The following is a 12,127-nucleotide window of genomic DNA, read 5'->3' as shown; positions in this document are numbered from 1 at the left end:
AATTTGTTAACAGAAGATGATTGCGTGGTTTCGATCAGGTTCCGACCTGGGCAGGAATTTTAAACTTCGGTTGACACAAAGAGTGCCCCAGAAGAATGTAAAATCAAGAAGAAGCCGAAATTCCCCAAAAAGTTCCTTGTCTGGCAAGAAATCTGCAATTGTGGACCAAAAAGCAAAACTTTCGTTACTTCTGAGACGGTTAGCATGAAAATTATCCAGAAAGCCTTCTGAAAAGACTATTGCTATGCGGAATATGGGTATTTAACAGCAAAACAAGTGGAAAGGGCAAAGAGAGTTCAATCTATAGCCTATGGTAAGAAGGAAGACTGACACAATGGTCTAACAATAATCATAGTACTCACCCCAGGGTTGCTAACCTTCCAAATTTATCTAAAATCTTCCAGATTTTTAAGGATTAGCCAGACATCCAGACTATCCATTGTCTAGTTCAGACTTTTTATTATTCGTCCGGTTTTCCCCAGATTTATCGCAATAATATAACATTAACTCTTGTGGCAATAATTCAATGACATTCCAGATGAATGTGTCTTGCCATTTATACCAACCTAACTTATAGTTTCTTTCTAAGTAGCAAATTTTATGAGTTTCAGGAGATTCTGAGAATGAAACCTCTGAGGATGTTCATCCATGCGCGAAAAGATGTCTATAAATTTTGAATATAAAATTCAAATAACTTATCGAATATCCAAGTAGTGTTTCTCCAACCTCCAACGCTCCCAAACACATCATTGCCAATGAAATAATCCACAAACTATGTCATGTACCACTTTTTGCAGAACGGAAGCAGAAAACCCAGTAACGACTGTGTTGGCGGCAACTCTACACCCAAAGTTAATTTTTAGCACATTTTCTGGCATCCCGATTTATTACATTAAATGAGCTGAAAAATAACATAAAATGTTCTACTCCCCAATACATCTATATAATTTGTATAATATATATGCTAGAGCCAATATGAGGGAGCGAAACAGGAAACACATTTATATGAAAGCGTTTCGTATAGTTTGCCAAATACACGGCCCAGACAGAGAAAGATATATTCTCGTTCATGTTCTTCTTTATCGGCTTAGAAAACACCTTCCAACTTCATTTTATGATGAGGTGTAATATTATCACGCTCCTTTGTAATAGCGCTGGCGGCTATATGGATAGCGTGGTCGTGTAAAATAACTTCCCAATCCAGCCGGCCTTGGTTCGATCCCCATTGACTTCGTATGGACTTTTTTTTTTGCACAATCCCGAATGAAAAGAGAAAAGAAAACAGAAAGAGATGTCTGCTCGCATACATACAAACCATTTTTAAGCTTCAAAATAGCTCATTTTTTGCGCATTTGACTCTCATGACCAGAAAATGGCATCTTTTCTGCTAAATAAATCGCAGTGGAAGGAGTTTTAAGTATAGTTTTCAACCGATGATGGAAAAGTCTTCTTCTTATCTGGCTTGCATGTATTGTACTTTGACGCCACTTTTGACCCGAAAGCAATGCCCTAATTCACTAATTGCACTAATGAAAAAATTGAATGATCGATCCGAAAGTCACCAATCACTAATAAGCCTAAAAACATTCCTAAATTCACACAAGCTCCTAATTCACACAAATCAAATTGCTTTTTACTATTTTGTATATAACTTTAGAATGCATCGAAACTGTTGCATTTAAATGTTTAGGTCGGTGAACCTGGAAAGCGCGAGAACATCGCCATCATAACATTACTTTGTGCTGGATCGGGTTACAGTTCTCCTCTTGATGCTAGGAAAACTGAAATTTATTCGATTTGACTGGCTATAGAATCACACAGTGGTTGGAGCTTGCCATGCAATGTTTCGTTTCTCTTCAGGCTTCCATTGTATTGAGCAAATTCGTCATATATACCAACAGTATTAAGATAGCAAAAAATAGAAGCACGGTTGTTAGCCCCGATTGTTTTCGGAGTAGTATTGATGTATTCAAATTGTATTCCGCTACTACTCTGGTTGCCTGTTCTAGTCGGTGCAATTTGAGGGACACGAATTGGACCATCCAAAACGTTGGATTTAGCACGTTTGACATTTTACAATTATTCTACAGAGGAACCCTCGTTATAACGTACCCTCGATATAACTTCACTCGATATATATTTTCAAATGACGAATTTCATGCCAACTCGTCTTAGGAGTTGACAGTGAATCGTTGTGGGTGTAAAGATATTGGTTATTTGAGCAACTTTGCAAACTTAAGATCTCCAAAAAATTAGACTACTTTTTGAAAAGGGCCATTTTTTTCTTAATTCAACACAAAAACAAAACATTCTACAACTATAATACCTATAAAATTTTAGTCGAAGAATGAAATGTAAGAAATTGTTTTAATTTTTTTTTAAATTACACCGAAAACAAAAATTCCGAAAAAAAATATCGAAAGTAACTTCCAATGTATGGGATACTTGTTGGTAGATTTAATTTTCGTTCAGAATTTTGAAAAATATGTTTTTGAGAAAAAACGAATTTTAATTTTCAATTTTTTTTTTCATGTGATTTTTTTCAAAATTTGTTTGCTATTTTTTAATGAAAGCATGAACAATTTTCTACATTCCATTATCTGATCAAAATTCTGTAGTTCTTATAGTTTTAAGTTAGATTTTTTTAAATGTTCTTTAAATTAAAAACTATAAGACCTACAAAATTTTAGTCAGAGAAATAATGTAATCTTTCATAAAAAAAAATACAAAAACTTATTATGAAAATTACACTGAAAAAAAATATTTTAAAAATTGGAATTCATTTTTCTAAAAAAAATTTTTTTAATTATGAACGAAACAGTCCATACAACTACCAACAAGTCTTCGATATAACGTACAATTCGATAAAACGTACAATTTTGAAAGTAAAATGTACGTTATATCGAAGTTACCCTGTATTATGTATATAAAACATTGTGATAGATGCGTAGAAGTATTTCCAATCAATTGATGCAAACATCTTCGCGAACTATCAAAAAAAAGCTTTGCGCAGTGGCGATATCGTAACCAATGAGGTACATCCGAGGTGCGATTATTGCTAGTTGAAACTATCAAGAAAAGGTCGAGTTATAAGCGTTCGGAATCCTTCATTATTTCATACGTTCAGTGTTTAAATTTTCATTTTACCTCCCATATATTCCTGTTAGACGTCAAGATCGCAATTAAAAACACATGAAAACGTTTATTTTGAAAATATCCTGACGCATCCAGACTTCTTATTCACCAGCAACCAGATTTTACTGAAAAATATTTGGCAACCCTGCCTACACCCAAAATAAATATTCAGCACATTTTTCGACATTCTCATACATTACCTTTAATGAGCCTAAAATTATAAAAAATTTATTCGGGGATGACATACTCGTATTTAATATTTACTGTGCTTACTTTACTTATTTACTCAAGCGACATGCGAGTTTGTGAGTAATACATTCTCTCAAATATATACCGGGAATTTGTGGTTTTGAAAAGAATACTTTATTCATCAACAAAATATATATTATCGCCTTCAAAATAGGCCACTTCTGAAGCAATACACTTTTTCCAACAATCAATCCAGACATCGAAACACTTTTCATAGCACTGTATTCAGGAATTGCATTCAGTTCACGTAGTGAATTCGTATTAATATCTTCAATGCTGTCAATGCAGTTGAGTCACCAAAGGTATTCTGCAACACTTTTTCAACGTTTCAACATTTCGGCACAATTTCACACAATATATTTGATAAATAGTAATATCCATATTAAAATTCGCCAAGCAAAGAAAAGTTAAATTGTTCCTAATGTCGTTGTAAATAAAAAAATTGACATTGAAACCACTGACAGCAATACTAACTAACAAAATAGAAAAATATAGGGTGGGGAGATTTAAATTACAGCTTTTTGGTATATATTTGACAGAATGTACAGTTGTTTACGATCTCCGTTTCACTCTCAGCAAAGAAAAGTTCCTTCCGTGTATACTTATAAGATCCAATTTCATTTTATAATGTGGTGTAATATCCTCGTGCATCGTGCTCCAGTGGTTATGTGGTTAGCGAATTTGAGTGAAACATTCTCACAACCTAGCCGGCGTGGGTTCACACTCCCTGCTGGCATTGTTGGATTTTTTTTTATTTTTTTTTTTTTTGAGTACAATTCAAGCTGACCTCCAGCCTGCGAGAATGAGAAGTCTGCTCCAAACATACAAACATTTTACACTCCTTAAAACAGCACACGGCGCGGCACATCCAAGATGCTTTAACCCTTTGCGGTCGTGTTAAATTCGTACTGGACGGAATTATTTTTACTTGATAATGTGCGATTCACATAGAACGTTACGGAAAAGAACGTCCACGTTCCGTCAACGTCTCGTCCAATTCACACATGCAGTCTATGTTTGCAGCAGCACCTTCACGTCAAGTGTCAAACGAATGATTTATTTAATGTTATTCATGGTGTCGCCACCTACAATAGTTTTAAATTGCAATGCCCTCTTTCGAATCAACATACCTAGAACCAGTACTAAATTTATAAAAATTCAATGAAAATCATTGAATTCTATTATTTAAATGGTTCAACCCCGTAGTCCCGAGCCTTATTCAACAATAATAATATTTAGGCTATTTTACTCAGCTGGTCGCGAATGATTTTGACTCCGAAATTTGGAACTAAGGGATATGTTGGCATAAAGAATACAACCAAAATCAAAACAAAAGTCGAGACACAAAGCCCAGACAAAACCCCAACGAACCGTCCGTCTCCGTCAAATATTGTTTTCTACAAATCCTGCCGGTCGTATTCGATGAACGGTCGCTGACGGGTTGTTATGCCGCCGGTGAATGTGAATGATTTCATGAGAATTGCATGGTAGAATAACTGACGTAACGTGACGTGACGGAACGTGAACGTGACGTGGATGTTGTATGTGAATCGCACTTAAAGCAAATGTATGTATAAGTTTGGGAGATTAAATGCAGTATATGTATAACTTGAGAAATTATGTACAAAATTTATTATTTTTTTTGTAAACTTCAGATAAGTATTTATAAAACAATGTGTTCTAATGTGTTTTTTGTTAATCCGTTTATTTTTACAGGCTCAGTTACATAGGTTTTAAACCTAACCAAACTCTTAACTATATTTTTACTAGAGTATATTAACATATTTCCTTAATTCTATGGTTAATAAAATAGGAAACATATTACTCGCGATCGACTCGAGTTTAGAAGGGTGACACATTTTCATTGGGAAAAGGATGGGATGTAAGGAGATTATGGGCCTGATTCTCGAATACACTTCACGGTGGAAACGAAATAAACGGCACGCCATTGAACTACGTTTTACGAGTTAGTGAAGTGTCGAAGATAATGATGAGTTTTCAGGCAGAATGAGCACTTTTCAAATAAAAAATCATTAATGAAAATTAACCTCTTCGTATCAAACTGGTATTCAATGTGAGTGGAAAACTTTGTTTTCTTCGTGTGATATAATAATCTCATACAAAAATTTAATCTGAAGATAATTTGATTTTATTATGATAAATTTAGTGGGAAACTAATCACGCATCCAGATGTCGACACCGTACTGTTGTCATCGCGAATGCGTTTCATACCGTTTCCACCGTGAAGTGTATTCGTAGTGTATTCGAGAATCAGGCCCTATAACAATGTTCACACTAGAGATGGGCAAAACATCTTTCCCCGCTAAATTTCTAAAATGTGGGGCTTAGAATGAAAGGGGTGTAAGTGACTTGATCGATTTCTCTTCATCAACTTTTTCTTTAGTTAATAACTCAACTGCAAAAACGTTCCAATTTCAGTTTGCTATGTAATCCGATGGTTGAGGTTCTGATCTATCTTCCACATTGTCAAATACAGATGGGAATGGATTTGCAGCTAAGTTATGACCAAAAGAGAGAGTCGATGTAGAGAAATCGATCAAATCACTTACACCCCTTTCATTCTAAGCCCCTCATTTTAGAAATTTAGCGGGGAAAGATAAGCTGCTTCTTCTTTAAAAGTCGCAAACTGTATGTGAAAACATGTTTATCGGCCGACAAAAGTATATGTAATAATTTGATACGCACATACTATGTGCAATTTTTCATATTTTCTGTTTGGACAACACATAGGTTCCATGTAAGAACATTTTTCATAATGTTCATTCAGAGAAAAAAAAATCAGCAGCGATCTTCACTAACAATCAATCGTACAAACAATTACGATAACACGTACACGCAATATGCCAAACAATGGATTGAAAGCAACGAAAAACCTTTTTTCTCGATATGCCCTCGCTAGAAGATTTTATGTTCACCTAATTCATGAATCGCCCCAGCTTCCCCAGATTTTTTTACTGATAATCAGGAAGTATATGAATGTTTCGCGCAATTGAAAAAATACATGAAATTGAAAATATGTAGCTTCACCTATAAAACTACGAAAGTCTAATTTAATTTTTAACCCAAAATTAAGTACACATCAACAAGATAAACCCTGCGTTACATGCATTTTGCTCGTAAATAACAATATCGTTCTATTTTTCTTACAAGCATTCTCGTTCTATTTATCCATTCCGTCCAGCGCAAATCAGTTTAGCTGCACTCGTTCGTTCACAAACAGCTCACTCTCAATCAGTTCACTCTCAAACAGTTCACTCCAAACCGTTCGCTCGCAATCAGTTCGTGGGGAGAACTACCGTTCTTTGAAAAATAACGACCGTTCGTTCACTCTTTTCGGCGAACTAGTTCATTCGTACCGTTCGTGAACGGTTTGCCCATCTCTAGTTCACACTCACACATGGAGCATTACCATGGGTGAACGTTATCAATTATTCATAGGAGAACCGTTTTGATTCGTGAACAAATTTACTAGATATTAAAATTCATTTAGAATAAGTATGAACTGATACATTGTAGCATAAAGTATAAATTTAGTATTTTTCCTTACTGTGGTGGCTGAGACCGCTGCAACACAATAAAAAAGCATCGTTTTTTGTCAAGGATGATATATTTATTTTCTGCCAACGCTAGTTCAGGTGTACTAATCAAATATGAAAAATAAAAAGTGAGATTTTCGTTTCCGGATTTTTACATGTTCAACGTTTAGTTTAGTGCAATATTTATAGGAAGGTACTATGTGCAATGTTGAATTCATTGTGTCCATCAAACAATGTCAAATATAAAAAGTCAATTATATCGAAAAATACCCGTTTGATTTGCGACATTAAATTTTGCGGGTGCTGCTGTTTTATAAAGTAATGATTTTAATGTTGAAAATACAACAAAAAGCTGTTTTCATTAAAAAAAACAGCGTGAATTTATCCAACGTTAACGTTAACGTTAATATTAACATTATTTGGCCACTTTGATAATAATTCAATCCATGCCAATGAAGCAAGAATTTTTTTGAACATTTGTAAAAGAAAGCGGATAAGAAAATCGTGATCGTGGCCAAAAACATTCCATCAGCATCGTAAACGGGATATGTTGGTCCTCGTGCGGACCCAACCCATGAACCCAAATATATTTCAAAAGGAGAGAATGATGATGTTTTTAGCAATAAGGCGCAACACGTTAGCGAAAAAAATCCTCTGGTTTCTCAAAACTGCCAAAACAACAACCCAGTCCCTGCACGACACACCCAAAAGATCAGAAAAGGAGCTCGCAGTGCTCTCGATCGCACACACTACACCAATAAGGAATACAACTGAATGCTTTGGTGGGGAGCGAAGAAAATATGTCATGCTCTCGATCCTTCCTCCCTGCCACCCCGTGCCGAACAAGATGCTGTCGCCTGCCGCGGACCCATAGACGGCTCCTTTTTCTTCGTCTGATCATCCTTACGAGTCCGCCGAAAACACACACGCGCACAAGGGCTGAAAGAGTGACAAAGGCACAGAGGATCGATTCTCGCGGTTGGTACGATCTTGCCGTGTCTCCGCCGTTGGCCCTGAGTTGGTGGCCTAAAAATAAACCAAGGCGCGATTGCGCACTTGCGCCAACGACGACGGCAGCAGCGAGGAGACCAATCCACCAGTTTTGCTTCGTGGAAGGAAACAAAAGCCGAGTCATCGCATTCTGCCTCAAGAATTCCTATGAACACTTGCATCGCGCATGTATATATTTATTTAACTTTTTTGATTGTATGCAGCTTTGTGTGGGGAGAAGCGAAAAGGGTGCGATATTTCAGGATTCAGCGTCAGCGTTATTTTCCTTTTAATTTTTGTTGCTACTCTTGTTCTCAGATCCCGACCAGCTCCTCCGAGAGCGGGGTGCTCTAGTATCGTATCACTACAAGGCCAAAGCATGAACGGCGTTGCCACGTTGATCAGATTGAAGCAAAAACGTGGTCTGCAGTTGGAGTAAATATGGGGCCTCCCGAAAGAAAAAAACAGATTCGATTTCCGATTTGTTATATGTTATATGATCAAGGTTCAAATACGTAATTGCCTATGGACGGAATTTGGTGTTACCTTATTTCATTATTACCTCATTCTCTCGTTCAAATTAAATAGGATATTTTAATAGGAATTTGAAGGAATGGGTACTTGAATATAAATTTCGGATATATAAAATAATAATAAATCAAAAACATATAAATAAAATTCTTATACGGTACCGTTTATTCATTTATATTTCGTATGGTTTGTCCTACTGTTTCTTTTTCTTGAATGGCACTAACCTTTCCAGTGGAGCTTTTGTCGTCCCGAAAATTTGTTATTTAAAATTTTCCGCTGAACATTTTTTCAAAAAACAATGTTTTTAAGTTGGTAAGTTCAAAGACGGCCGAAAAGAGATGAACCAATTGTCATATTACAGCCATCCGACATGAATAAATTAATTAATCATATAAATTAAGGAATATAATCGTTTGCCTAGATTATTTATTTAACACGTTCGTCGCTAAGTGTGTTTCGACTGAGTTTCTTGCGAGGCCCAAATTTGTCTTTTTCGGTAGCTAGGAAACAACCAGAGATAAACAATAATAAAGAATAAGGCATTGATAAGGGAATAGAGAAATTGGATTGGACTATCTTTCCAGTAGTACTTTAACCGTTTGAGTGCGGAGCAAAATATGCCAAAATGCGAATGAGTTTGGGTATATTTAAAAAAGTTTCTACTTTTCAAGTGCTGTTTTAAATCCACCGAAAAATGGATGAGCAATAAGCGATAGAATCTAAACTTTTTTCAATATGTTCCCGAAAGACAAAATAATATGTTGAAAGGTGCTCCCGCAGTAACAAACGGTTAAGTATGGCACAGAACTTTTCAAATTGTTCTTCACAAAAGCGGGAACGTGCTCCGCGAAAGCATATCTAGATGAGATACCGGCGGAGGAAAGGCGGCCTGGAACAACACAACGTCTCTATTCAATTTGCGGAAAGAATACTAAACGAAGATGGAAATTTGTTCGTAGAAAACTTTTACATCGAAACGCTTTTTAAAGCTGTATTCAGGAATTGCCTTCAGTTTACGCAGCGAATTCGTTTTTATGTCTTCAATGCTGCCAAAGCGAGTCTCAGGAAGCGGTAATTTGACTAGTTTGCATGTCATACTCGTACACCCATATCTTGTAACCAGTATTTATGCGTATCGTTTAAGTGTATTATCAGCCATTTGATTGCGATGAAGTTTTTAAAGAAAATTGAGCTCTTTTGACACTAGTCGTGCTGCGACTTTTCTCACGCCCAAAACATTAACCAAAATATGAAGAACGGTCTCTAGTGAGAGATATTTAATTCGAGGACTAGCTCTCAAACATAAATGACGATTTCCGAGCATCATTCATTTTATTTTGTCGATGTCGATCGATCTGATAAAATTGGTACCAAAGAACGTGTCTTTGAAAATTTTAATGTTTTTTTTCGATTTTTTTCTTCTCTATATGACATTCAACACACTTTGGCTGGTTCGTCAATTTTAATTCCATTTTTGGAAGAATGTCGGGAGTGAGAATTGAACTCGTTACCTTTAGCGTGAGAGGTACGGACGTTACCACTACGCAAGATAGCCTCCACTTCGATTTATCTGCCTATTCTATATGAATGTCGTCTTTTCTTTAAACAGGGGATACAGATTTCATATTTCTATTCAAACATCAAGAACATTATTTTATTTTTTCAGACAGTCTCAGCTCAATAGAGGCAATCCGCTCAATGAAAGTTGATAAACGCTCATCTTATTTCCTAACTAGAATAAGACATCTATTGAGTGTTTTGGTCGAAAGATTATTCAAGATTACCTTAGCATGGGTTCCCTCTCATTGCTCGATTCCGGGGAATGAGAAAGCGGACTCGCTAGCTAAGGTGGGCGCTTCAGAAGGCACACTTTTTGAAAGGCAAATTGCTTATAACGAATGTTTTCACATTCCTCGTCAGGACACACTCGTTAGTTGGCAGCGCATGTGGAGTGAAGATGAGTTCGGTCGTTGGTTACACACGATTATCCCTAAGGTTTCGACGAGTGCTTGGTTTAAGGGATTGAATGTAGGTCGTGATTTCATTCGCGTGATATCTCGGCTCATGTCTAATCACTACAACCTAAACGCGCATCTCTATCGCATTGGGCTCGCAGCAAACAATCTTTGTGATTGTGGCGATGGCTACCACGACATCGAGCATGTTGTCTGGTCGTGTATCCGGTTCCATGCTGCTCGCTCTCAGCTCTCTAGAGCACTGAGAGCACAAGGCAGACAATCGGATATCCCCGTCCGGGATATCTTAGGTAGCCGTGATCCTGATCTTCTGCTTCATCTATAACTGTTCCTCAGAAACGCCGATGTCAACGTTTAATGATGTTTCCTTCGTTGTGTCCCTGTTTCATATCCCTCCTATCCGATCTATAAACTTTTACTTAGTCGCGGCAATACATACACACACTCTTTACAGATACACGGGCCAAAGGTTGTGCAGTCCACTGATGATTCAACAAGAGCCAAAGGTTGTACCGCTCATGACAACTCTACACGAGCTGATGATTGCGCCGGCTAGTGACCATTCTATCCTGGATTCCTCGAGTCGAGAAGACGCACCACGCTAGATATGGGGTACATACTAGGGGGGCGTTGCTGATTAATGGTCAGCTGCATCCCAATAGGAAGTATCCCATGTCGGGCACACGTACAGAGCATTGGAGACAGCAACATCCCAATTACGAAAACACTTGTAATACTAACCTCGAGCCGACCGCGAGTAATCGGTTACATATTACTAACATAGATAATAAGAAAAACTGTCAAAATATTGAACTCCGGCCCCGTCAGGCTAACGCCATATGAGCCTTGATAAAAATATATATTTTGGAAAAAAAAAATCAAGAACATTCTTTTTTTTATGCCTCAGCATGAAGGCCACAGCCACAGGACATACATCTTGGGCCGTCAGGCAGTCGTTTTATTAAATAAATTACAGTAGAACCCCGATTATCCGCAGAATAGTCGAGCAAGCTCACCGCGAATTACGAAAACCGCGGATAACGCAATAAAGGGCTAAAAGTTAGGTGCAAACACGAAAAAAAAGCTTAAGCATCAAAACTATATTTCATCAATATAGAAATCATTAAACTATCCATCTGTAAGTTCGTTTACACTTTTTAGAATATTTATCATGATCACATGATCACATCAAAAGAACAAGACCCTAACAAATTCCGGGAAGTTCTATAGAATTACTAGGGAACTCGCTTTCGCGGATAATCCACAACGCGAATCATCCGCTCGCGGATTATCGAGGTTCTACTGTAATTGTTATTGGCATTATTATAAATTCAACAACCGCTCAGAACCCAGCTGACAATGATCCAAAAAAACCCAATCATGCCATACATCTGTTAATTTTTTTTTTTCAAAATATATACTTTTATCAAGGCTCATATGGCGTTAGCCTGACGGGACCGGGAGTTCAATATTTAGACAATTTTTCTCATTATCTATATTAATAATATGTAACCGATTACTCGCGGTTGGCTCGAGGTTAGTAATACAAGTGTTCTCGTGATTGGGATGTTGCTGTCTTCAATGTTCTGTACGTGTGCCCGACACGGGATACTTCCTATTGGGATGCAGCTGACCATTAATCAGTAACACCCCCCTAGTCTGTACCCCATATCTAGCGTGGTGCGTCTT

The 12,127-nt window shown here is 37.1% G+C and overlaps 1 non-coding gene across 1 annotated transcript; it reads left to right on the top strand.

Moving 5' to 3' along the window:
- Window positions 1–3,001: 3,001 nt before the first annotated feature.
- On the top strand, window positions 3,002–3,146 carry LOC129780718 (U4 spliceosomal RNA). The gene has a single exon (XR_008744010.1). It is a non-coding gene; the product is annotated as a U4 spliceosomal RNA (small nuclear RNA).
- Window positions 3,147–12,127: the final 8,981 nt, after the last annotated feature.

The sequence above is a fragment of the Toxorhynchites rutilus genome, chromosome 3, assembly GCF_029784135.1.
Source record: "Toxorhynchites rutilus septentrionalis strain SRP chromosome 3, ASM2978413v1, whole genome shotgun sequence".
In the NCBI taxonomy this organism is placed as follows: Eukaryota; Metazoa; Arthropoda; class Insecta; order Diptera; family Culicidae; genus Toxorhynchites; species Toxorhynchites rutilus.
The sequence above is the reverse complement of the archived record's forward strand: the minus strand, read 5'-3'. Positions and strand labels throughout refer to the sequence as shown.